General features: G+C 43.6%; 2 pseudogenes; one reads left to right on the forward strand and one right to left on the reverse strand.

Annotated features, from left to right (window-relative positions):
• Nucleotides 1-1,910: 1,910 nt before the first annotated feature.
• Nucleotides 1,911-2,029, reverse strand: LOC134933443 (5S ribosomal RNA; annotated as a pseudogene).
• Nucleotides 2,030-4,674: 2,645 nt separating this feature from the next.
• On the forward strand, nucleotides 4,675-4,793 carry LOC134953622 (5S ribosomal RNA; annotated as a pseudogene).
• Nucleotides 4,794-26,898: the final 22,105 nt, after the last annotated feature.

Here is a 26,898-nt window from a genome sequence, read left to right on the forward strand (position 1 = left end):
TGACATTGTCTAGGGGAATATTAAATACAAAACACACTATATGGGTTAAATATACTACGATCGAGTCGCACGCTAGACGCTTACAAACTCTACCGTAAATGCGTATACCACGCGCGTGAACGCCGGAGCGATCTTTACGCAAATTGCGGATATGTGCATGCACGGCAGAGTGTGTGCACGCGCAGCGGGCATGTGCATGAGGGGTTAGTACAAGGCATATGCATCATGATATTTTTTTACTTTGACAGTCCACCCTTTGGCAGTCAACAATAACTGCCACTATCTAAACAATTTAAGCAGAAAAATATATAATACCGTGAAATACCTATATATGATTGGGTGTAGGGAGGAGAGGAGAAGGTGGGAAATGTATGATCTAGTGGGATAGTAAAAGCATGTATGTATGAAATTCATGTCTGAGGGGTCATGTATCATCGTGCCGTACAAGCTTCGAGGTATTGTGAAGTATACATTGAATCCTTCTTATACCGTATTAAGGGTCTGTAAGTGGGCTAACAAACTCTACCGAGCTCTTTTCGGCTTTTAGTTCCAACAAATGGGGTGCACATTAGTTGATGATACATGAAGGGGGAAAATATGTGAGTGCTAATATATGTACCTATACTACCTGTCGACTATGTGTGTCACTACCTGAAGATCGTAGAGATGAAGATAAGAAACATACGTTATAAATGCATTCATATGGTAATGTGTGTAATTGTCCATGGATGTCTTGTTGATGTCTTGTCCGGGTTGCTGTATCTTTGCTGTAAGTGGAAAGCAAAGTTTTTCAAGTGTCCATAGAAAGTTAAAGTCTCTAAAGTGTCTCGCAAAGTCTGTGAAAAAGTTCATCAAAGGTCTGTGGAAATGTGCATCAAAATCTTCTTTCGAGTGGATGTCTTTTTACCTTGGAGAAAAACAAAGGAGAAACGGGTGAAAGAAATGGACCGTGGAATCACATCTTATCACAACATTGTCTCGATTGATGGGTCATAAATTAAACCAGTTGTTGTAACAATGCCCTCGCTCCTTAAACTTATCAATTTGGTACTGCACTTGCAATTCATTAAAATCTGAACACATCTAAATATCAACCCAATCATTATGACAACTCCTAGGATACGAAATTAACAGAAAAAGTGGGTTTGGTTCCGCACAGGAAAATAGATATGAAGAAGAACATGAGTTTGTACAAAAATTGTAAACAACTGTTCAAAAATAACCAACAATACTGAGCTTAAAGACACCTCGAAAAGAGGATATCTAACAACTATTTTGGGTTGGTGGGGCTCCCAGAGTCAGTAACAGTAAAGCGAGAGGAAGAAAAAAGAAAGACTCTGTGTTGGGGCACACTTAGAAAAATATAATAGATTTATTAAAACTTAACTTTTAATTGAATAGTCTAAAAATGAAAATTTTTGATACAAAAAAATGTTCAAATGTACAAAGTGTACATGACAGATGATGACAATCAAACTAATAAAAATCAGGATAAGCCTGATACACCATTAGATGCACCTAAGGTGAAAAATATATGGAAAAAACAACAATTTTAGTGCCTGCGGTGATCAAAAAGAATTTTTTAATTTAAAGGTACAGATAAAAGATCACAGTAATGATAAATGATAGGAAAATATTAGTCAGAATGTATCATAAATATAGATGAAAGGCACAAAAATTGTAATTCATAATTGAAAATGTCCAATGACTAATGGTAAACTCCTGGTAGGGTCTTTGTTTGCTAACAAAAAGTAAAATCTAAATATGAAAGGAGTATTTATGAAAATTTAAATGCCAATAGGCATTAATACAAAAACAATTTATTTTTTTGCAAGGAATAGGTCAGAATAAGAAGTTGAGAGGTTCAGAAGTTGCCCTAACACTTCTGCTGTTTGCGATCAAAGGTCACATCATTACTGCACCTGATATTCCCAAGAGGTCACCCCGCTGGGTACTAATCAGGCTTATCAATGCTTAGCTTCCAAGATCGGATGAGATTGGGCGTTGCCGCTGAAATATGGCAGTAAATGGAACACTAAGACACAAATGAGAGAGTGTATCAAATAGTGAGCAACAAGGGTATTTCTGCTGTCCAGTATCTAGCGCAGATTCTCTGTTACCATAGGCATTGCAGAGAGTGGTCTCGCATCTGGATGAGAGTGTACTGAAATATGAGTAAGATAAGTAAAGAATAGGGAGGGTACCCCGCCTTCTGCTGTCCACTGTCTTATAGATTTATAGCGGACAGTGAATGAGAGAGGTAGGTTTAGGCTCGCCTATTGAAAAGTAAAGGGGATTAAGAAGGTGATACAATGTAATCACCCAGAGGTCAAGGATAGACAGACTATTAAACTGTATCAACAGGGACCATAAAGATAATCAGAATCAAACTGCATGGTAATAACCCTGAAATACTCAAATAAATGCAGAGTTCTGTTTAAGCAGAAAAAGCTGCTGGAGACATATACATTTTATGAAAAAAAGGGCATATAAACAGAACCAAAAAACCAAAAATTGGTTTAAGAGCAAATTTACAAATTAGGAATCAAGTTAGCAAGTAAAGAAACAATATAAGTTATATCATTAACATAATAATTAGAGGCCTAATAGGCACATACAATACCTGGAGATACCAATAAGGTGATCTGAACTATGGAAAGTTCAGCATCACTGAGCACAGACGGACCGTTTCACCAGGGTGGCTTGTTCACTGTGTCAGGACATTAGGGAAGGCTGCCGTATTTAAGAAGGAAGGGGGAGGAGACAAAGGAGGCTCGGCATCATTGTGTATATTGATTGGTTGGAGGCCGGAAGTTCATAGTGACATCATCTCCGTTTTTGAAAAAGAGGAAAGTACTCAATAAATAAATACAACAAACTCATGGTTGGCGTCTGTATCGGATAAAAATTCATATGGAGGTGACCGCCAAAGGATCAGGATGTTCAAATGGTCAGCATATGATGATCCCGCGATCGCATTTAACCGGAAGTGACGTTTTTGCCGGAGGTCCCGGGAACGCGTCTGTGCGGAATGACGTCAATCCGGAAGTCGTATTATCAGCTGCACTGTGTATCCTGGGTTGCTAGGTGACTGTTGTTAGGTGACCAGGAACGCGAGGGGATTCTTATCAGAACTGGAGACGATGTGATGCGTGCATGCAAATTAATAGATTGGCTGATTATCAAGTTATAGACGGATGCAATGGATCCTCAAGATTTGAGTTAATAAGGAGTCACTGAAAAAAATATTGAATAGAAACATTAAAACTCCGGGAAACAGAGTATGGGAGAGAATGGGAGAGAGACATTGATTAGTAAAGATATTGGTAAGCAAAATAAACGGACACTGAAAATGAATCTAAAATGACAAAAAAAATAATTTTTTTAAAAGTGGGAAGCATTAATGCCATTAGTGTAATAATGATAAATAAATATAATTGTCTGTATGGCAAAAGATTATTTTATTTGTTTAATTTATTATATTTCCATTGTTGATTCCCCTTCCATAAGCCGTATGTGTCATAATCTTTTGCCATACTGACAATTATATTTATTTATCATTATTACACTAATGGCATTAATGCTTCCCACTTTTAAAAAATTTAACAACAGTCACCTAGCAACCCAGGATACACAGTGCAGCTGATAATACGACTTCCGGATTGACATCATTCCGCACAGACGCGTTCCCGGGACCTCCGGCAAAAACGTCACTTCCGGTTAAATGCGATTGCGGGATCATCATATGCTGACCATTTGAACGTCCTGATCCTTTGGCGGTCACCTCCATATGAATTTTTATCCGATACAGACGCCAACCATGAGTTTGTTGTATTTATTTATTGAGTACTTTCCTCTTTTTCAAAAACGGAGATGATGTCACTATGAACTTCCGGCCTCCAACCAATCAATATACACAATGATGCCGAGCCTCCTTTGTCTCCTCCCCCTTCCTTCTTAAATACGGCAGCCTTCCCTAATGTCCTGACACAGTGAACAAGCCACCCTGGTGAAACGGTCCGTCTGTGCTCAGTGATGCTGAACTTTCCATAGTTCAGATCACCTTATTGGTATCTCCTGGTATTGTATGTGCCTATTAGGCCTCTAATTATTATGTTAATGATATAACTTATATTGTTTCTTTACTTGCTAACTTGATTCCTAATTTGTAAATTTGCTCTTAAACCAATTTTTGGTTTTTTGGTTCTGTTTATATGCCCTTTTTTTCATAAAATGTATATGTCTCCAGCAGCTTTTTCTGCTTAAACAGAACTCTGCATTTATTTGAGTATTTCAGGGTTATTACCATGCAGTTTGATTCTGATTATCTTTATGGTCCCTGTTGATACAGTTTAATAGTCTGTCTATCCTTGACCTCTGGGTGATTACATTGTATCACCTTCTTAATCCCCTTTACTTTTCAATAGGCGAGCCTAAACCTACCTCTCTCATTCACTGTCCGCTATAAATCTATAAGACAGTGGACAGCAGAAGGCGGGGTACCCTCCCTATTCTTTACTTATCTTACTCATATTTCAGTACACTCTCATCCAGATGCGAGACCACTCTCTGCAATGCCTATGGTAACAGAGAATCTGCGCTAGATACTGGACAGCAGAAATACCCTTGTTGCTCACTATTTGATACACTCTCTCATTTGTGTCTTAGTGTTTCATTTACTGCCATATTTCAGCGGCAACGCCCAATCTCATCCGATCTTGGAAGCTAAGCGTTGATAAGCCTGATTAGTACCCAGCGGGGTGACCTCTTGGGAATATCAGGTGCAGTAATGATGTGACCTTTGATCGCAAACAGCAGAAGTGTTAGGGCAACTTCTGAACCTCTCAACTTCATATTCTGACCTATTCCTTGCAAAAAAATAAATTGTTTTTGTATTAATGCCTATTGGCATTTAAATTTTCATAAATACTCCTTTCATATTTAGATTTTACTTTTTGTTAGCAAACAAAGACCCTACCAGGAGTTTACCATTAGTCATTGGACATTTTCAATTATGAATTACAATTTTTGTGCCTTTCATCTATATTTATGATACATTCTGACTAATATTTTCCTATCATTTATCATTACTGTGATCTTTTATCTGTACCTTTAAATTAAAAAATTATTTTTGATCACCGCAGGCACTAAAATTGTTGTTTTTTCCATATATTTTTCACCTTAGGAACTCCTAGGATACATAAGAGAAATTTCCCTACATTAACGATAACATTTTGAGCCCATTCTCCTAAACCTGAGAACCAATTGTGTGGGTTCAACCATGATACCCAGCCGGTCAGTTCATTACTCACAGCAGTAAGGGTAAGGTTGTATCTCCTTCGGAACTCCCACTTCAATTGCAAGATATCGTCCATCTTTTGATCTATGACCTCGGTTGGGTCATCGGTGCTGTTTGTGATATATGTACAGCACTTCACGCCATACTGAGTTGCTAGGGTGACACAATACCCGCCTGTCACCGCTGTGATGTAATTGAGAACCATCCTGTGCTGGATCAGTTCCGTTTTGTAAGCTTGCAATTCTCTCCCAGTATACCTGAAGGTGTCATCATACATCTCGGTGATATTGTCTATCAGGTTCGCTAGCGCAGTTATATACCTAAAATGTATAACTCCTCTGGCGGTACGGGTGATATCTAGCGTGAGTAGGAGTTGAATCCCGGTGGATTCGTGGATCAAATCAGAGGCTGCATGCTCAGTCCTATCTATAAGCTGTCTCTTAACAATGTGTTCGTAATGGGTGTGAGTGTAAGGAGCTTGAGCATTGCGGTGAACGTCTTTCATTTTATCATGGGTAATGGTCATTACTTCTGGCAACACTCTTCCAATGTAACACAATCCCTCTGAGTTTGGGGCAAGCCACTTATACGCCTTCCTCCCACATATGAAATATGCATCATCGGGGAGGACATATGGGACAGAATATGACATCACCATATTGCAAACCTTCCAGGTGAAAAATCCTATCCCTAACTCTCTCATCTGTTCAGTACACGTATCAGGCTGTATGAAATGCGCACAGTATCCTGGTGATACTTCTCCAACTCGCATGGTCCTACTTCCTAGAGTGTACCTATACTGAAAATATCTCCCACCGTTGGCTATTTGGCGTATAAGTTCTGAGTCTACGGGCATTCTATCGGCTCTGTGTGAAAATGCCATGGTTTGGTTGTTCCATGTCACTTCCCAATTTCCCGGCTTTCGGGGATTGGAAATGTTAAAACATATTAAGGACCTATCCACATGATATTGGTGGAGCTTCAAACTAGGAGGCTTAGAAATATTAAATTTCTTGTCCACCGGTCTCCCACCCCTTAATTCAAGTACCTCATCTATCGTTAAAGCGTATGGCACTAGTCCTGACTTTCTATGACCTTGAGGTACTTGTGAGCACACCCAGCATTCCGTTTGGTTTAAAACCTTACCCACTAATGAGTGATAGTCACTCAATGGATGACGGTCCATGTTGATATTAAGGCTGGACTGACATCTCTGGATGCACCCGTCCTCAACTATGTTTTCACAATTCCTACAGATACAATTCTCTTCAGCTAACAATCCTTCGCAATGTCTCTTAGTGTCATGACTACCAGATCGTTTTCTGATACTCGCCTTTGCTCGGTGATTGTGTTGCTCTTGGAATTCTACGAATCCATCCTTGTCATCAGAACCAATTCCAGATCCTTTCTCGACCTCTCTGGTACTCTCACCGAAACAGACTGTTCTGGTCAACAACAGGGTCAACAGGAAAACCCGGAACGCAGTCTCTTGGGGCAAGTCCATCTTGCAGGAGGAGAAAGAAAGAGTTGTAATGGGGGAAAAGAAAATAATTAGGAGGGAAAGAAAACTGGTGCGACAACCGCCTCTGATTCTGTAGTTCTCTGTGCTTAGGTGCTGTGACAACAATCCTGCCTCTCAACCTTCCCGGAACAGACACTCCAGTGATATGGTTTCCTCCACACTCTGCTCTTTGTCATGGGCTTTCTCTGGGTCAGCGACCTTCTTACAGTGGGACGAGTGGACCCAAGTCTCTCTTTCGGCAACCTTCAATGCTGTCGTGCTGGTCAGTAAGACTTGGTACGGTCCTTCCCACCGGTCAATCAGACAACCTGAGCGTAGAAAGTTTCGAATCATCACATAATCCCCAGGTTCAATGTCATGACAATTACTGTCTGGCAGATCAGGAATCACTAGCTTTAGATTGCTGTTTTGATTCCTCAACTGCTTGCTCATCTTAACCAAATACTTTACAGTTACTTCATTGTTACATTTCAAATCATCCTGGGGGTCAATCATTACATGGGGTTGTCGACCAAAAAGAATCTCAAAGGGTGACAGGTTAAGAGGGGACCTGGGAGTGGTTCTGATGCTGTACAGTACAAGTGGGAAAGCTTCTGGCCACAACAATCCAGTTTCAGCCATTACTTTGCTCAACTTGTTCTTAATAGTGCTGTTTACTCTTTCCACTTTCGCACTCGCCTGTGGGCGGTACGGAGTATGCAGCTTACTATTAATTCCCATTAATTTGCACATTACCTGAAAGACTTCACCTGTAAAATGGGTACCCCTATCACTTTCAATCACTCTAGGGATACCATATCTGCACACAAATTCCTGCACAATTTTCTTTGCAGTAAACGTAGCAGTATTTGTGGCAGCAGGGAACGCTTCAACCCAATTTGAAAACACGTCAATACAAACCAATACATACTTTACATTTCTACAAGGTGGCAATTGTATGAAATCAATTTGTATTACCTGAAAAGTGCCGTCCGTTGGCGGGATATGGGATGGTTCAGTTGGTATCGCCTTTCAAATATTCTTCCTCAAGCAGGTGAGGCATGTCATTGCTCTCTTACCTGCATGGGAAGAAAATCCTGGTGCGCACCAGTAGGCTCTTACCAACTTGCACATACCTTCTTTGCCCAGATGAGTCAGACCATGTGCCGCCTCAGCTAAACTTGGAAGGTATGCTCTGGGTGCCACTGGCTTACCCTGTCCAGAGTCTGGACTCCTGGCCATATCCTTTTGACCTCCAGACTGCCTTTTCCTGTGGGGAACACACATTTTGCATTTCACTCAATTTCTGTGTGTTGACGGTATTGAATACCATCAGTTGTGTGATGTCTGTCTGTATGGGGGTGCTGGCTGCTGATTTAGCAGCTTCGTCTGCTCGGCTGTTGCCAAGTGACACTGGGTCTTGGCTGTACGTGTGGGCTTTACACTTGATAACAGCCACTCTGTCAGGTTCCTGTATCGCTGCTAGAAGTCTTTTGATGTGGGTCGCATGCGCCACGGGTGTGCCAGCTGCCGTCATGAAATTTCTGAGGCGCCATAATGCCCCGAAATCATGCACTACTCCAAAGGCATACCTAGAATCCGTGTAAATATTGGCTGACTTACCCTTAGCCAATTCACACGCTCTGGTTAGGGTGACCAGCTCAGCAACTTGTGCTGAGTGAGGTGGGCCCAGGGGTTCCGCTTCTATGGTACCTTTGTCATCTACGACTGCGTATCCAGTACACAAGTCTCCCGAGTCCGTCTGTCTGTGGCAACTACCGTCAGTGTAAAAATAAGAATTTACTTACCGATTATTCTATTTCTCGTAGTCCGTAGTGGATGCTGGGGACTCCGTAAGGACCATGGGGAATAGCGGCTCCGCAGGAGACAGGGCACAAAAGTAAAAGCTTTAGGATCAGGTGGTGTGCACTGGCTCCTCCCCCCATGACCCTCCTCCAAGCCTCAGCCAGGATACTGTGCCCGGACGAGCGTACACAATAAGGAAGGATTTTGAATCCCGGGTAAGACTCATACCAGCCACACCAATCACACTGTACAACCTGTGATCTGAACCCAGTTAACAGCATGATAACAGCGGAGCCTCTGAAAAGATGGCTCACAACAATAATAACCCGATTTTTGTAACAATAACTATGTACAAGTATTGCAGACAATCCGCACTTGGGATGGGCGCCCAGCATCCACTACGGACTACGAGAAATAGAATTATCGGTAAGTAAATTCTTATTTTCTCTGACGTCCTAAGTGGATGCTGGGGACTCCGTAAGGACCATGGGGATTATACCAAAGCTCCCAAACGGGCGGGAGAGTGCGGATGACTCTGCAGCACCGAATGAGAGAACTCCAGGTCCTCCTCAGCCAGGGTATCAAATTTGTAGAATTTTGCAAACGTGTTTGCCCCTGACCAAGTAGCTGCTCGGCAAAGTTGTAAAGCCGAGACCCCTCGGGCAGCCGCCCAAGATGAGCCCACCTTTCTTGTGGAATGGGCATTTACATATTTTGGCTGTGGCAGGCCTGCCACAGAATGTGCAAGCTGAATTGTACACATCCAACTAGCAATCGTCTGCTTAGAAGCAAGAGCACCCAGTTTGTTGGGTGCATACAGGATAACAGCAAGTCAGTTTTCCTGACTCCAGCCGTCCTGGAAACCTATATTTTCAGGGCCCTGACAACATCTAGCAACTTGGAGTCCTCCAAGTCCCTAGTAGCCGCAGGTACCACAATAAGCTGGTTCAGTTGAAACGCTGACACCACCTTAGGGAGAAACTGGGGACGAGTCCGCAGCTCTGCCCTGTCCGAATGGACAATCAGATATGGGCTTTTGTGAGACAAAGCCGCCAATTCTGACACTCGCCTGGCCGAGGCCAGGGCCAACAGCATAGTCACTTTCCATGTGAAATATTTCAAATCCACAGATTTGAGCGGTTTAAACCAATGTGATTTGAGGAATCCCAGAACTACGTTGAGATCCCACAGTGCCACTGGAGGCACAAAAGGGGGTTGTATATGCAGTACTCCCTTGACAAACTTCTGGACTTCAGGAACTGAAGCCAATTCTTTCTGGAAGAAAATCGACAGGGCCGAAATTTGAACCTTAATGGACCCCAATTTGATGCCCTTAGACACTCCTGTTTGTAGGAAATGCAGGAATCGACCGAGTTGAAATTCCTCCGTGGGGGCCTTCTTGGCCTCACACCATGCAACATATTTTCGCCAAATGCGGTGATAATGTTGTGCGGTCACCTCCTTCCTGGCTCTGACCAGGGTAGAGATGACCTCTTCCGGAATGCCTTTTTCCCTTAGGATCCGGCGTTCAACCGCCATGCCGTCAAACGCAGCCGCGGTAAGTCTTGGAACAGACATGATCCTTGCTGAAGCAAGTCCCTTCTTAGTATCTCTTGATGTTCCGGGTACCAAGTCCTTCTTGGCCAATCCGGAGCCACGAGTATAGTTCTTACTCCTCTCCGTCTTATAATTCTCAGTACCTTGGGTATGAGAGGCAGAGGAGGGAACACATACACCGACTGGTACACCCACGGTGTTACCAGAGCGTCCCAGCTATTGCCTGAGGGTCTCTTGACCTGGCGCAATACCTGTCCAGTTTTTTGTTCAGACGGGACGCCATCATGTCCACCTTTGGTCTTTCCCAACGGTTCACAATCATGTGGAAGACTTCCAGATGAAGTCCCCACTCTCCCGGGTGGAGGTCGTGCCTGCTGAGGAAGTCTGCTTCCCAGTTGTCCACTCCCGGAATGAACACCGCTGACAGTGTTATCACATGATTTTTCGCCCCGCGAAGAATCCTTGCTGCCATTTCCCTCCTGCTTCTTGTGCCGCCCTGTCTGTTTACGTGGGCGACTGCCGTGATGTTGTCCGACTGGATCAGCACCGGTTGACTTTGAAGCAGAGGTCTTCCTAGGCTCAGAGCATTGTAAATTGCCCTTAGCTCCAGTATATTTATGTGGAGAGAAGTCTCCAGACTTGACCACACTCCTTGGAAATTTCTTCCCTGTGTGACTGCTCCCCAGCCTCTCAGGCTGGCATCCGTGGTCACCAGGACCCAGTCCTGAATGCCGAATCTGCTGCCCTCTAGTAGATGAGCACTCTGCAGCCACCACAGAAGAGACACCCTTGTCCTTGGAGACAGGATTATCCGCTGATGCATCTGAAGATGCGATCCGGACCATTCGTCCAGCAGATCCCACTGAAAAATTCTTGCGTGAAATCTGCCGAATGGAATCGCTTCGTAAGAAGCCACCATTTTTCCCAGGACTCTTGTGCATTGATGCACTGACACTTGGCCTGGTTTTAGGAGGTTTCTGACTAGCTCGGATAACTCCCTGGCTTTCTCCTCCGGGAGAAACACCTTTTTCTGGACTGTGTCCAGAATCATCCCTAGGAACAGCAGACGTGTCGTCGGAATCAGCTGCGATTTTGGAATATTTAGAATCCACCCGTGCTGTCGTAGAACTACTTGAGATAGTGCTACTCCGACCTCCAACTGTTCTCTGGACCTTGCCCTTATCAGGAGATCGTCCAAGTAAGGGATAATTAAGACGCCTTTTCTTTGAAGAAGAATCATCATTTCGGCCATTACCTTGGTAAAGACCCGGGGTGCCGTGGACAATCCAAACGGCAGCGTCTGAAACTGATAGTGACAGTTCTGTACCACGAACCTGAGGTACCCTTGGTGAGAAGGGCAAATTGGGACATGGAGGTAAGCATCCTTGATGTCCAGGGACACCATATAGTCCCCTTCTTCCTGGTTCGCTATCACTGCTCTGAGTGACTCCATCTTGATTTGAACCTTTGTATGTAAGTGTTCAAAGATTTCAGATTTAGAATAGGTCTCACCGAGCCGTCTGGCTTCAGTACCACAAATAGTGTGGAATAATACCCCTTTCCTTGTTGTAGGAGGGGTACTTTGATTATCACCTGCTGGGAATACAGCTTGTGAATTGTTTCCAATACTGCCTCCCTGTCGGAGGGAGACGTTGGTAAAGCAGACTTCAGGAACCTGCGAGGGGGAGACGTCTCGAATTTCCAATCTGTACCCCTGGGATACTACTTGTAGGATCCAGGGGTCCACTTGCGAGTGAGCCCACTGCGTGCTGAAACTCTTGAGACGACCCCCCACCGCACCTGAGTCCGCTTGTACGGCCCCAGCATCATGCTGAGGACTTGGCAGAAGCGGTGGAGGGCTTCTGTTCCTGGGAAGGGGCTGCCTGCTGCAGTCTTCTTCCCTTTCCTCTACCCCTGGGCAGATATGACTGGCCTTTTGCCCGCTTGCCCTTATGGGGACGAAAGGACTGAGGCTGAAAAGACGGTGTCTTTTTCTGCTGAGATGTGACTTGGGGTAAAAAAGGTGGATTTTCCAGCTGTTGCCGTGGCCACCAGGTCCGATGGACCGACCCCAAATAACTCCTCCCCTTTATACGGCAATACTTCCATGTGCCGTTTGGAATCTGCATCACCTGACCACTGTCGTGTCCATAAACATCTTCTGGCAGACATGGACATCGCACTTACTCTTGATGCCAGAGTGCAAATATCCCTCTGTGCATCTCGCATATATAGAAATGCATCCTTTAAATGCTCTATAGTCAATAAAATACTGTCCCTATCAAGGGTATCAATATTTTCAGTCAGGGAATCCGACCAAGCCACCCCAGCGCTGCACATCCAGGCTGAGGCGATCGCTGGTCGCAGTATAACACCAGTATGTGTGTATATACTTTTTTGGATATTTTCCAGCCTCCTATCAGCTGGCTCCTTGAGGGCGGCCGTATCTGGAGACGGTAACGCCACTTGTTTTGATAAGCGTGTGAGCGCCTTATCCACCCTAGGGGGTGTTTCCCAACGCGCCCTAACTTCTGGCGGGAAAGGGATAACGCCAATAATTTTCTATCGGGGGAAACCCACGCATCATCACACACTTCATTTAATTTATCTGATTCAGGAAAAACTACAGGTAGTTTTTTCACACCCCACATAATACCCTTTTTTGTGGTACTTGTAGTATCAGAAATATGTAACACCTCCTTCATTGCCCTTAACATGTAACGTGTGGCCCTAATGGAAAATACGTTTGTTTCTTCACCGTCGACACTGGAGTCAGTGTCCGTGTCTGTGTCTGTGTCGACCGACTGAGGTAATGAGCGTTTTAAAGCCCCTGACGGTGTTTGAGACGCCTGGACAGGTACTAATTGGTTTGCCGGCCGTCTCATGTCGTCAACCGACCTTGCAGCGTGTTGACATTATCACGTAATTCCCTAAATAAGCCATCCATTCCGGTGTCGACTCCCTAGAGAGTGACATCACCATTACAGGCAATTGCTCCGCCTCCTCACCAACATCGTCCTCATACATGTCGACACACACGTACCGACACACAGCACACACACAGGGAATGCTCTGATAGAGGACAGGACCCCACTAGCCCTTTGGGGAGACAGAGGGAGAGTTTGCCAGCACACACCAAAACGCTATAATTATACAGGGACAACCTCATATAAGTGTTTTCCCTTATAGCATCTTAATATATAATAATATCGCCACATAAAATGCCCCCCCTCTCTGTTTTAACACTGTTTCTGTAGTGCAGTGCAGGGGAGAGCATGGGAGCCTTCCTAGCAGCGGAGCTGTGTAGGAAAATGGCGCTGTGTGCTGAGGAGAATAGTCCCCGCCCCCTTTTCGGCGGGCTTCTTCTCCCGTTTTTCTGACAACCTGGCAGGGGTTAAATACATCCATATAGCCCCAGAGGCTATATGTGATGTATTTTTAGCCAGAATAGGTACTTTCATTGCTGCCCAGGGCGCCCCCCCCAGCGCCCTGCACCCTCAGTGACCGTTGGTGTGAAGTGTGCTGAGAGCAATGGCGCACAGCTGCAGTGCTGTGCGCTACCTCATGAAGACTGAGAAGTCTTCAGCCGCCGGTTTCTGGACCTCTTCTCTCTTCGGCATCTGCAAGGGGGTCGGCGGCACGGCTCCGGTGACCCATCCAGGCTGTACCTGTGATCGTCCCTCTGGAGCTAGTGTCCAGTAGCCTAAGAAGCCAATCCATCCTGCACGCAGGTGAGTTCACTTCTTCTCCCCTAAGTCCCTCGTTGCAGTGAGCCTGTTGCCAGCAGGACTCACTGAAAATAAAAAACCTAACAAAACTTTTACTCTAAGCAGCTCTTTAGGAGAGCCACCTAGATTGCACCCTTCTCGGCCGGGCACAAAAACCTAACTGAGGCTTGGAGGAGGGTCATGGGGGGAGGAGCCAGTGCACACCACCTGATCCTAAAGCTTTTACTTTTGTGCCCTGTCTCCTGCGGAGCCGCTATTCCCCATGGTCCTTACGGAGTCCCCAGCATCCACTTAGGACGTCAGAGAAAAGTAAAATCTACACCTTCCAGTGGGTTGTCACTGATGTCGGGCCTTGCAGTGAAATTTTGGGTCAAATATTCCATACAATCATGGGTGTCAGTGTCTATACTAAATCCTCCTTCACCATCACTCTCATCCCCCACCCTTTGTGCCTGTCCAGGCACACCTGGGAGATACGTTGCAGGATTTAGTGCGCTGCATCTCCTTATGGTGATGTTTACAGGGGTCATTAGTGCTAATTCCCACCTTGTAAACCGTGCAGATGAGACGTGTCTGGTTTGGGCAGAATTCAGTAAGGCTGACACTGCATGAGGTGTATGGATGGTCAGGTTGTGTCCTAGCACTACATCTTCGCTTTTACTCACTAGCAATGCTATCGCTGCAACACTTCGCAAGCATGTGGGGAGAGATCATGCTACGGTGTCTAGCTGAGCGCTGTAGTAGGCTACCGGCCTGCTGGCATCACCATGTTTCTGGGTTAAAACACCTGCCGCACACCCAGCACTTTCCGTACCGTACAGTTCAAAGGGTTTCCCATAATCTGGCATACCTAATGCTGGTGCCTGCGATAGGCACTGTTTGAGTCTCTCAAATGCCAGTTCGGACTCATCTGTGTGCGAAATCCGATCTGGTTTGTTTGATGAGACCATCTCTTGTAAAGGTAAGGCCAGTATGGAAAACCCTGGGATCCAGTTGCGGCAGTACCCACATATTCCTAGGAAAGTGCGAATCTGTTGCTGGGTTTGTGGCAGAGTCATGTCGCGAATCGCCTGTATTCTATCAGCGGTGAGGTGTCTCAGTCCTTGTGTCAAGCAATGTCCCAAATATTTTACCTTGGTCTGGCATAACTGCAACTTATCCTTTGAAACCTTGTGTCCCGTATTAGAAAGATGAAACAAAAGCTGTTTCGTGTCTCTCAAGGACGTTTCGAGTGAATCAGAACACAGCAGTAAGTCATCTACATACTGTATTAATACTGATCCGCTCTCAGGTTGAAAGGATTGTAAACAATCATGCAAAGCCTGTGAGACAATACTTGGGCTGTCAATGAAACCTTGTGGTAAACGAGTCCAGGTGTACTGTACTCCTCTGTATGTAAATGCAAACCAATATTGGCTATCAGGGTGCAGAGGAACCGAAAAGAAAGCGGAGCAGAGGTCAATCACAGTGAAAAATTTCGCAGTGGGAGGGATTTGCAAAAGGATGACAGCTGGATTTGGCACTACGGGGAATTGGCTCTCAACTATTTTGTTGATCCCCCTTAGATCCTGCACTAGCCTGTAACCCCTCCCCCCACTCTTTTTCACAGGGAAGATGGGACTATTGGCAGTGCTGGACGTCCTAACCAGAATGCCCTGTTGTAGCAAGCGCTCTATTACTGGGTAAACTCCTAACTCCACCTCTGGCTTCAGAGGATACTGTGGGATTTTTGGAGCTATCCTACCATCTTTTACTTGAACTACTACAGGAGCTACATTTGCCATCAATCCAGTGTGTTGTCCATCCTTGGTCCAAAGTGACTCCGGTATTTGGGAGATCATTTCCTCTACCTTGGATGGACACCTGTCTGTAACAGCGGAGTGTGACATTAACCTTTGAGGGGAGTCTAACATATCCTGCACTTCCTGAGCGTGATTCTCGGGTATATCTAAGAACACACCTCCAGGAGTACAATATATGACACACCCCATCTTACACAGTAAATCTCTCCCAAGTAGATTAGTCGGAGCCGATGCAGCTAGCAAAAAGGAATGCTTGGTCTGCAAAGGCCCTATCGTAATCTCTGCTGGTTTACTTAAAGGGTAGTGTTGTACTACTCCTGTTACTCCCATGGCTGGAATTGTTTTACAAGTGGTTTTCATACCCACTGTTGAATTTAACACTGACTTGGCCGCCCCCGTATCTACAAGGAAAGGTAGTGATCTACCAGCTACATCAATTGTGACCTCGGGTTCACTTCCAAGGCTTGCAATTAATTTCACTGGCTGCAGACTACACGTGTGGCCTGACCCCTATTGTAAGTTGTGGCCCTCCCGCAGCGCGATGGCAGCTACAATATGTGAGGGGGGTAACTGAGAATTTTCAGAGACCTACCAGTCTCTCCTTGGTGGGTACCTTTTTGTTTCCCCTGCATGTGGCTCATAACTCCTCCTCTGCGGTCCCTGATCCCATTTGCGTGCGTCATACTGTGTGTCATGTTCCGGTCTAGGGGGTCGATATACCTTACGTGGCTTTCTATAGGTGCAGTTTCGTGCAAAATGTCCTTCCTTCTGACAGTTATAACATTTTACCACATACGACTTACCGTCAGGGGTCTGGGGCTTAGGCTGAGGTGGCCTTGTTGTAAGGGCCTGTATACTTACTGCCATCAGCTTATCGCCCTGTGACTCCCTGTGTCTAATGATGTTCCGATCATGCCCGATAGCGGTCTCTCTCAAAGCAGCCACCGACATACCTCTCCAGTTAGGTTGAGTGGTTTGTACCCTAGTTCTCAACACTTCCTTTAACCCATCCATTAATACAGAAACCGCTACTTCCCTATGGTGCACATTTTCCTCAATGTCTACAACTCCAGTGTATCTAGCCATTTCCTCTAATGCCCTATGGAAATAGTCAGAAGCAGTTTCACCTTCTTTTTATCTAATGGAGAAAATTTTGTTCCACTTGACAACAGTTGGGAAATATACTCCTAACTGCAGATTGATCTGATTAACATTTTCCTGATTGTATGCATCAGTGAGAGGTTTCTCTTCATCTAACTTACAATCAGAAATGAATTTCAAAGGGTCAATAGTAGAGGGCAAACATGCCCGCAGTACTGTCAGCCAATCTTTGTTAGTAGGTTCGGCGGCATTACCTAGTTCTTTAATGAACCTTTGGCATGCAGCTAGATCTTTCCTGGGATCAGGAAATTCAGACATAATTGTCCTTAATTCTGTCCGGGACCAGGGGCAATGCATCGCAATGTTCCTGACGGGAGTGACTCCCTGAGCGTCAGTCTTTCCATTTGGGACTGCGATCACCCTGACAGGATTAAGTTCAATTACATCATTCTGGGGGTCATTCCGAGTCGGTCGCTCGATATTTTTCTTCGCATCGCAGCGTTTTTCTGCTTAGTACGCATGCGCAATGTTCGCACTGCGACTGCGCCAAGTATTTTTGCTATGAAGATAGTTTTTTTACTCACGGCTTTTTCTTCGCTCCGGCGATCGTAATGTGATTGACAGGAAATGGGTGTTACTGGGCGGAAACACGGCGTTTTATGGGCGTGTGGATAAAAACGCTACCGTTTCCCGAAAAAACGCGTGAGTGGCTGGAGAAACGGGGGAGTGTCTGGGCGAACGCTGGGTGTGTTTGTGACGTCAAACCAGGAACGACAAGCACTGAACTGATCGCAGATGCCGAGTAAGTCTGAAGCTACTCTGAAACTGCTAAGTAGTTTGTAATCGCAATATTGCGAATACATCGTTCGCAATTTTAAGAAGCTAAGATTCACTCCCAGTAGGCGGAGGCTTAGCGTGTGTAACTCTGCTAAAATCGCCTTGCGAGCGAACAACTCGGAATGACCCCCTCTGTGTTTCTTCTACAATGTGAGGTGTAATTGTTTCCGCATAATGTACAGTTCCGTACTTACCCGTGGACATGACCTCACCTATCCCTCCACTAGGGGCCTTCGCTACTCCTCTTACTGGTTGGGCCGTGCCCACTGTAGTCTCTTGTATGGTGGCTGCTAAAGAGAGTGCCGATATCGTTGTGGGCTCATCTTCCTGGTCGCAGTCCTGAGGGCAGTTTAAGATGGGATACAACTTCCACGGGTTAGCATTAGCATCAATACACTTATCTACTTTACTCTTATCATTAATACATTTATTAAGTGCACTTTTATCATATACCAGTATGCCATTCTCTGTAGCCATTTTCTCTCCTGTTATGTATGATGGTGGTGGTGCTGTTGCTATCAGTTTCCTGCTAGGGTTGGAACCAGCTGCTTGAGCTAATCCCCTTTGTATCTCACCTTCCTGTTGCCATAACTGTAAATAATCATAATGTCTAATCCGTTGCTTTCCGGATTTTATCAGACATATCCTTCTCCTTAAATTTTGCAAAACCTCAGGATTAAAGCTGCCTACCCTAGGGAACTGTTCCCCATCGTTCAGTCATACGTTCCCACTCATTGCACAAGACCTCTGCGTGTGATCCATATTTCTCACACATTATGTACCTCGCCGACCCTTTGGGCCGACAAATATCAACGTGAACCCTTGTTGATCGTCCCCTACTTGAGCAACTGGCCCCCATTCTTTGCAGGTATTGCCTTCTCAGCGAACCCTTACAAAAACCAACTTACTCAGTGGTAAGGCAACGGTGAAAGTTCTCCGAGCACTTTCACCCACTCACGCCCCTATTGGCCTATACACCAAGCCCTGTGTCCAGTGCCGGTAGTACCCAACCTCTGGATCTTTTGTAACCTCTATTTACTGAGAGCGTGTGGGAGTATGCTAGCCCTCCCAGTAAATATCAGTTGTTGGAGATTTCCTGAGTGACCAGCGAATCTCCCTTAAAATAAAAAAAACCTACACAAATCACGTTTACCTGTACAATTAGCGTCTCTGATCCCGCAGCAAATTTAGTGGGTATTAAGGTGAACTAACTAATGTACACAGTAGCGTGCGGTCCAGTCGCACTGCGTATAAGTAACTATTACTTATCCGCCGAACGACCAGCGGAATCGATTGTTTAGGCTGCGAAACCTCAGCCGGAGCGTATTGTCAAAACGGGCCTATATGGGTACTACGCAAACCCCCGGGGCTGCGCTCACTACCTCTGACCTTTCTCAAGTCAGGGTTTTCAGAACTTCGCTAGTTACCTTAAACGGATTTCTGACTTCGCCGACCTTTTGGGTCTGCTGATTGCTACCTTGCTCCTTTATACCTTATACAATGTTAACGTGAGAAAGCCACTCCCACGCCACCAAGTGTCCACTCACCTGATGTGGTCTCCGACGGGATCCCGAATTATGGGTTCACAAAACCTTTATTTTCACACTCACTCCTGCTCACTCATATACACTTTGATTTTTCTGTACAGAAAATTACTTTCATTCAGGTAAAACAGGCTAATCCCAGAGGTGATGCAATAAGAGAAGGATCTTTTAAACTAAAATTTTGGAAACTGAACAAATTTGTGCTATTATCGCGTGGCTTCCGTATCTACTAGACTAAAACAATGCTATCGTGTGATTTGTATTTAGTGGGCGTATCCGTACGCACGTTGCGTAATATACGCCATGTGTGTAGGCCTTTGCGTTGCGTACGCAGTCTCGCACGCGGTCAGAGACACGTGTACACAGGCCGGATACGTCCGCAGTAACACAAATAACACACTTCTATAAAATGTAAACGATATTTAACTATAATGGCTTACCAAGCACCGCACAGTATCTCCTATAAAAACCTTTATAACTGGGTCAGGCTGCGTGTGTGCTTTACAATTACTCCCTTAAGTATTACCCTTTACTTTTAACTAAATAGCAACAAATTTCTCAGCACGTGATCAATGCTAATGGCAAACAAGAGGGTAGATATGCGAAAATACACAAATGAAAATACAGGTGTGTGCGTGTGTTACGTGTGCAGTTTGCACCAAACAGAAATTTAACAGATTTAAAAGACAATAGCTTAACGTTCTTACCTTTCGGATCCGGATCCCACCAGCATCCCTACAAACCAAGCGGATCAGACGCTTATCTAATCAGCACTACTGTATCCCCGACCACCAAATGGCTAACTGGGGATACTACCTTCCTGCCCTTTGCTGATAGATAGAAGTCTGCCTTGTCCTGCTAGGCTGCGGATATGAGGAGGACCGGATGAGCCCTCAATTGATAATGTCAATTATTACCATTAAACATAAAGCTATACACTATTACAGACTGAGTACGCTATTTGCGTACTGAGTACCGTAGGGGTACACACTTAGCGAAACAGACGCTAGGCCGTGGGCGCGACGCACGAGCGACACGTACGCTCATGGATTCACGCTCCGTATCAAGCACGCTATAGGCGTACCGAGTACCGTACTGCTATGCTATTGGCGTAGCGGATGCTGCGCCATGAGAGTGAGACACGAGCGGCGCAGACGCTCACAGAATGATACGCAGTAAACCTTATTAATAAAACACAGTAAGAATATGCTTATTCTCTAAACCTTAGTAGTCAGATACTACAATGATGTAACGCTTAAAACCCTTAACAATGTGTATGCTGTTTGAGCAATTGAGACGCTAAGAAAAGCCCTTTGCAGTAAACAGTGAAAACACAAGACCTGGTTTGGATTTAAAAACCACAGCAGCTCTAACACCGCCGTGGATGGTTTAGAGAAAAAGGGAAACACAATACAAGTTATACACTACAAACTAACATAGAAATCTAAACAGAATAACAGAAAATAATGTGAACAATGGCGAACAATTGCAAACAAGAGCGAACAAATGAGAACATAAATGGCGAACAAAATGGCTACAGAGAATAATACATACGTGGGGATGATTCGCATGCGCGACCTGGATCCAGTCCTCAGCATTCAGGGAGAAAGCTTTCAGAGAGAGAGTGGGGCTGGCCAGGCAATGGTGGTCTTTATATAGCACAACATACATTCACAATACAATGGTACCTTGTATCTCATTGTTCATTGGACACAGGGATGTGTCTCTACATTATAGCAAAGGTCATAGGTGGATTTGAACAGGTGGGCTGTGTCTTTCCCCAACTGCTCTGGTGGGAGGTATCCTCAGGATTCCCGCCGCATGTGTAATTTACAGCAAATACAGTTAATGTTCATAAACTACATTTGTACATAACTATACGCAGGAGCGAGCGATCCTTTCCTAACTAGCATCGGAATGTTACCCTTAAAATACCCTACAGCTGGATACTAGACACCACCTTTCAACCTTTGTCTGACCCTTCCTATCATGTAAAGAGGAATCCCTCTGCCCAGGAACAGTTTAAACTAAACATACTCGCTGACATTGTCTAGGGGAATATTAAATACAAAACACACTATATGGGTTAAATATGCTACGATCGAGTCGCACGCTAGACGCTTACAAACTCTACCGTAAATGCGCATACCACGCGTGTGATCGCCGGAGCGATCTTTACGCAAATTGCGGATATGTGCACGCACGGCAGAGTGTGTGCACGCGCAGCGGGCATGTGCATGAGGGGTTAGTACAAGGCATATGCATCATGATATTTTTCGACAATGACAACCTCCTCACAGATTATTAATTCGTCCTCACTGGAATCCACCATCTCAGATCCCTGTGTACTTTCTGGAGGCAATTGCTGGTGAATGTCTCCACGGAGGAATTGATTATAATTCATTTTGATGAACATCATCTTCTCCACATTTTCTGGAAGTAACCTCGTACGCCGATTGCTGACAAGGTGAGCGGCTGCACTAAACACTCTTTCGGAGTACACACTGGAGGGAGGGCAACTTAGGTAGAATAAAGCCAGTTTGTGCAAGGGCCTCCAAATTGCCTCTTTTTCCTGCCAGTATACGTACGGACTGTCTGACGTGCCTACTTGGATGCGGTCACTCATATAATCCTCCACCATTCTTTCAATGGTGAGAGAATCATCTGCAGTGACAGTAGACGACATGTCAGTAATCGTTGGCAGGTCCTTCAGTCCGGACCAGATGTCAGCTCTCGCTCCAGACTGCCCTGCATCACCGCCAGCGGGTGGGCTCGGAATTCTTAGCCTTTTCCTCGCACCCCCAGTTGCGGGAGAATGTGAAGAAGGAGCTGTTGACGGGTCACGTTCCGCTTGACTTGACAATTTTCTCACCAGCAGGTCTTTGAACCTCTGCAGACTTGTGTCTGCCGGAAAGAGAGATACAATGTAGGTTTTAAATCTAGGATCGAGCACGGTGGCCAAAATGTAGTGCTCTGATTTCAACAGATTGAGCACCCGTGAATCCTGGTTAAGCGAATTAAGGGCTCCATCCACAAGTCCCACATGCCTAGCGGAATCGCTCTGTTTTAGCTCCTCCTTCAATGTCTCCAGCTTCTTCTGCAAAAGCCTGATTAGGGGAATGACCTGACTCAGGCTGGCAGTGTCTGAACTGACTTCACGTGTGGCAAGTTCAAAGGGTTGCAGAACCTTGCACAACATTGAAATCATTCTCCACTGCGCTTGAGTCAGGTGCATTCCCCCTCCTTTGCCTATATCGTGGCCAGATGTATAGGCTTGAATGGCCTTTTGCTGCTCCTCCATCCTCTGAAGCATATAGAGGGTTGAATTCCACCTCGTTACCACCTCTTGCTTCAGATGATAGCAGGGCAGGTTCAGGATTATATATATTTTGATTGTGCGCATACATACACAGGCGGAGTATATTTATTTGTCCACCGGACTATGTACGCACAGAATCAATTTCGGGCGCAAAATAGTTTTCCACAAAGCTGTATTAGAATATTATTAGCATTACACACAATTAGAAACCATGCAGCTCCCACAGTGTAGTCTGAAATGTCCTACTATAAGCAAATATACAATAATTTAAATAATAATTTAAACCAAGGGATCGCAAAAATATTCCATATTTATTGTAAAAATACAGTGGATAAAACAATTACAAGTTAAAAAGATAAAAATTGTACTATCGGATTTAAACTCTCCAACCATATATCTCTTATGGGATCCCTAATGTTGTGATCACACCATATACCTGCAATAATCCCTTTTTCACTTTTCTATATTAGCTGTGAATAGGGATATCAACATATAAAGAATGTCATTTGTATCCAATTATTCCATGCGCATTTTAAACATCGTTTGATAATGACAGTCTGATTAGATGTTGAATAGTGTATGTCACACAGTCCCAGATAGTATTTAGGTTCTCACCCTTTTCAGTGCGCGGTATTGCGCTATGCTCCACCTCCGTTAACCTCAATTTCTGAGTGTAAGTCCATATACCGGTATCTCTAATGCCGTGTAGAGAGCAATCAGCTCCGGCCAATGCAGGCTTTAACGAACCCACCAGGCGGGTATTAACAGCGTGTTTCCCCGTTACCTCTTGGTCGTCAGATGGTATTACGGCTCCGGTACCTATTGCAGATATGGAACAGCAAGGAGGGAGGGCGCTTTCTCCGCAGCAGTTGAATGGAGTTTTTTTTTAAATGGATGGTAGTCTGTCTCCGATGTTAAGTTGTCCCTAAACGCGTTTCTCCGTTCTCAAGTAATAACGGTTTCATCAGAAGGATTTTGATGTGTGGTGCACAGCCCTTGTATTTAACAGAGTTTTCCTCCAATCATAGCAGGGTTTTAATTATACCATACAGGTGTATGGATCAGGTGTGACCACACTAACTATATTGAATTAATTTACTCTAACATTTTATTATCCACAATATCAATTTCTTTTATATGCATACATAAAAAACATCTCTACATAAAATATAATCAACACTTTCATATACAGCCTATTTTGTTATATTGTTTTAATTTACTTAATGGCATCGCGTGGTTTATAAAGGTTTTTCTCCCTAATATATCTAACTTTATATATATCCAGATGCCATGTGGGGTCTTATATATCACTTATAGCTAGATAACCAAATCTCTGGTTTAGCAAAGGAACACAGATAATGATATCTGGTTCGATTCACAATGGTGACCACCCCAAGTTCGCCACCATAATTCATTTACCATATAATATTTCTGCTTTTCTATATACATATACATTTTTTTATATTTTCTTTTATTTTTATTATTTATTTTTTGTATATATATATATATATATATATATATATAGATATATATATAAAGCCCCACATGGCTCCCCCTATCATAATTATCTAAAGATATGACCAATTATAATTGTCTCAAATGGCTCTTATGCATACTATGTAGCCATCATAGTCTAGTGGTTAGAGGTCTCGACTAATGAAAATAAACCACAGGTTCCCGTTTCAAACCCCCTCCAATATGATCGTCCATTCCAAACATCTTATTTTTAAAAAATATATATTATATTGTATTTTCTCAAACCCCATGTATATTTTTTCTCAGGACCAACACCCATTCTTAGTAAATTTCTTAGATAAATCCATATTATTAAAGAACCACCGATTTCTACAATAATATATCAACAGGGTTCCCCATTCGTCTAGATGTTATTCATCTCTATATTATCATTTAATCCTAGAGGAAAAAGAGATCCCATAGAGAAAATCCAGAACGCCTCTCTTTTGCACAATTTGCTGAACCTATCTCCACCTCTCTCAGTGACAGGGATGTGTTCAATGCCCTGCAAGCGCAGACCCTCAAGCTTTCCCTGATGTTTTATATGGATATGTGATGAAAGACTGTGTGAACGAACCCCCTTGAGAATATTCCGTCTATGCTCCAAAAATCTTACATTGAACTTGCGGGTGGTTCGACCCACATATTGTTCACCACATATACATGTTAGTAAATATATAACATAGGCAGTATTACAGTCAATATGACTATTAATCTCAAACTTATTCCCATAAACGGTAGATTGAAATTGCACACTCTTATCTACCACGTCTACAAGTAATGCAGCTTTCACGGCCGCATTTAAAGAAGCCTTTTTTATTATTTTTATATTGATCAAGCCATGTTCCTCGAGTACCCTTATCTAGATTAAGACCTGTATAGTGGCTTGGTGTCAAAAAGCTCTGTAAATTCCTCGCTTTTTTAAAAACAACTTGTGGTTCCTTTATTAATAATGGTGCCAGAATCTTATCTGCTTTTAAGATGTCAATATTACTCTTAATGATCTTTTTTATTTCTTTTGAACTGGAATTGAATTTAGTTCTAAATCTCAAATCATTATTGGCCTCCATACTATCCATTTGGTTTGTTTTTTTGGATTCAGAAGATTCTCTCTATCGGCTTCCCTTGCTTGTTTTAGAGCATCATTCAAAATATTTACTGGATAATTTTGTTCTGCAAGAGCTGTAGTTAGCTCTATAGCATGTTTATCAAACTCCAAAAGATCAGAACAATTACGTTTATGCCTCAAAAACTGACTCTTAGGAATATTTCTGAGCCATGGTTGATAATGACAACTATTATAGTTCAGAAATTTGTTACAATCCACTGTTTTTTTGTAGGTGGACGTAACTATTCTTTTATTTCTAATATCGAGGGCAATATCCAGGAAGTTGATATGAGTGTCATGTATAGTGCTAGTAAATTTTAATCCGAAATTATTGTGATTTAAGTGCTCAACAAATAACTGTGCAGAATTTATATCCCCATCCCATATAAAAAACAAATCATCTATATATCTGCCATAGAGCACCAAGCTCGCCCCAAAAGGGCCACCCCAGATATAATTATCTTCAAAGTGGCCCATATATAAATTGGCAAAACTAGGGGCGAACTTGGTGCCCATGGCAGTGCCCAGTGTCTGTAAATAAAAGTGCTTATTAAATATAAAATAATTGTGCGTTAAAGTGAACATAACTGAATCTAATATAAACTGTCTTCTACTCTCTCTCAGATCATCATCACTCAGCAAAAATCTTTTAATTGATTCCACACCGCCCTCATGTGGAATATTGGTGTAGAGAGACTCTACATCACATGTTATAAATATATAGTTATCTTGCCATTGTACATTCACAAGCATATTCAAAAAATATGTTGAGTCTCGTATGTATGATCTGAGTGAGATGACATGTGACTGCAAAAAAAATCAATAAACGCTGACAAATTAGATGTGAGGGACCCTATACCTGAAATAATGGGACGTCCAGGTGGTGAAGTGAGGTATTTGTGTAATTTGGGCAAATGATAATATGTGGGTATAATGGGGTGTGGATTAAATAAATAAGTATATTCCTGCCTGGATATTGCCCCCTCTGAGATTGCCTCATCAAGAAAACTCTTAAATTCAGACACAAACCCATATGTTGGATTATATGTCAACCTTATATAAAATTTCTTATTTTCAAGTTGTCTATAAGCCTCTGTCTCATAGGAGATCTTATCCTGAACTACTGTTCCTCCTCCTTTATCCGCACTCTTTATGATGATCGTATTATCTCTCATAAGGTTCCTCAAAGCTCGTCTCTCATTTTTGTGTAAATTATCTCTAGATTTCTTGGGGTTCTTACAGACATCTCTTAAACCATTCAAGGTCAATGTATAAAAAGTTTCAATCATTCCACTTTTATGTTGCATCGGGTAGAATTCAGACTTTTTTTTGAGAATATTCCTTTCTGGTTGTTTCACATCCAGTAATGGAATTGTTCTCCCATTTTCTTGTTCAAGATCAGTTAATATTGTTAGAGCCATTTGATCATTAGCATCCAATATAACGGGGCTGCCGTCTATTGCTTTATTTCTAAGTGCTTTATTTGCAAAAAACCTTTTCCTACACACATCTCTTGTGAACCTATTTAACTCTATATATAATTCAAACATATCGGGTTTCTGTGTGGGTGCATAGTTCAATCCTTTAGAAATAATGGCCTTCTCACTCTCCGTCAAAACTTTGGATGATAGATTGAAAAGGCCCCTATTTCTTATTCTCTCCTTGCACTTTTGTAGGCGCTTTTTGTTTCCACCTCTACTTCCTCTTGTTCTAATTATTTCCTTTTGGGAGAACTGGGGTTTAGAATGGAAAACCTGTTTTGGGTCTTCCATATTGGGTAG

The sequence above is a fragment of the Pseudophryne corroboree genome, chromosome 1 (assembly GCF_028390025.1).
Source record: "Pseudophryne corroboree isolate aPseCor3 chromosome 1, aPseCor3.hap2, whole genome shotgun sequence".
Classification (NCBI taxonomy): Eukaryota; Metazoa; Chordata; class Amphibia; order Anura; family Myobatrachidae; genus Pseudophryne; species Pseudophryne corroboree.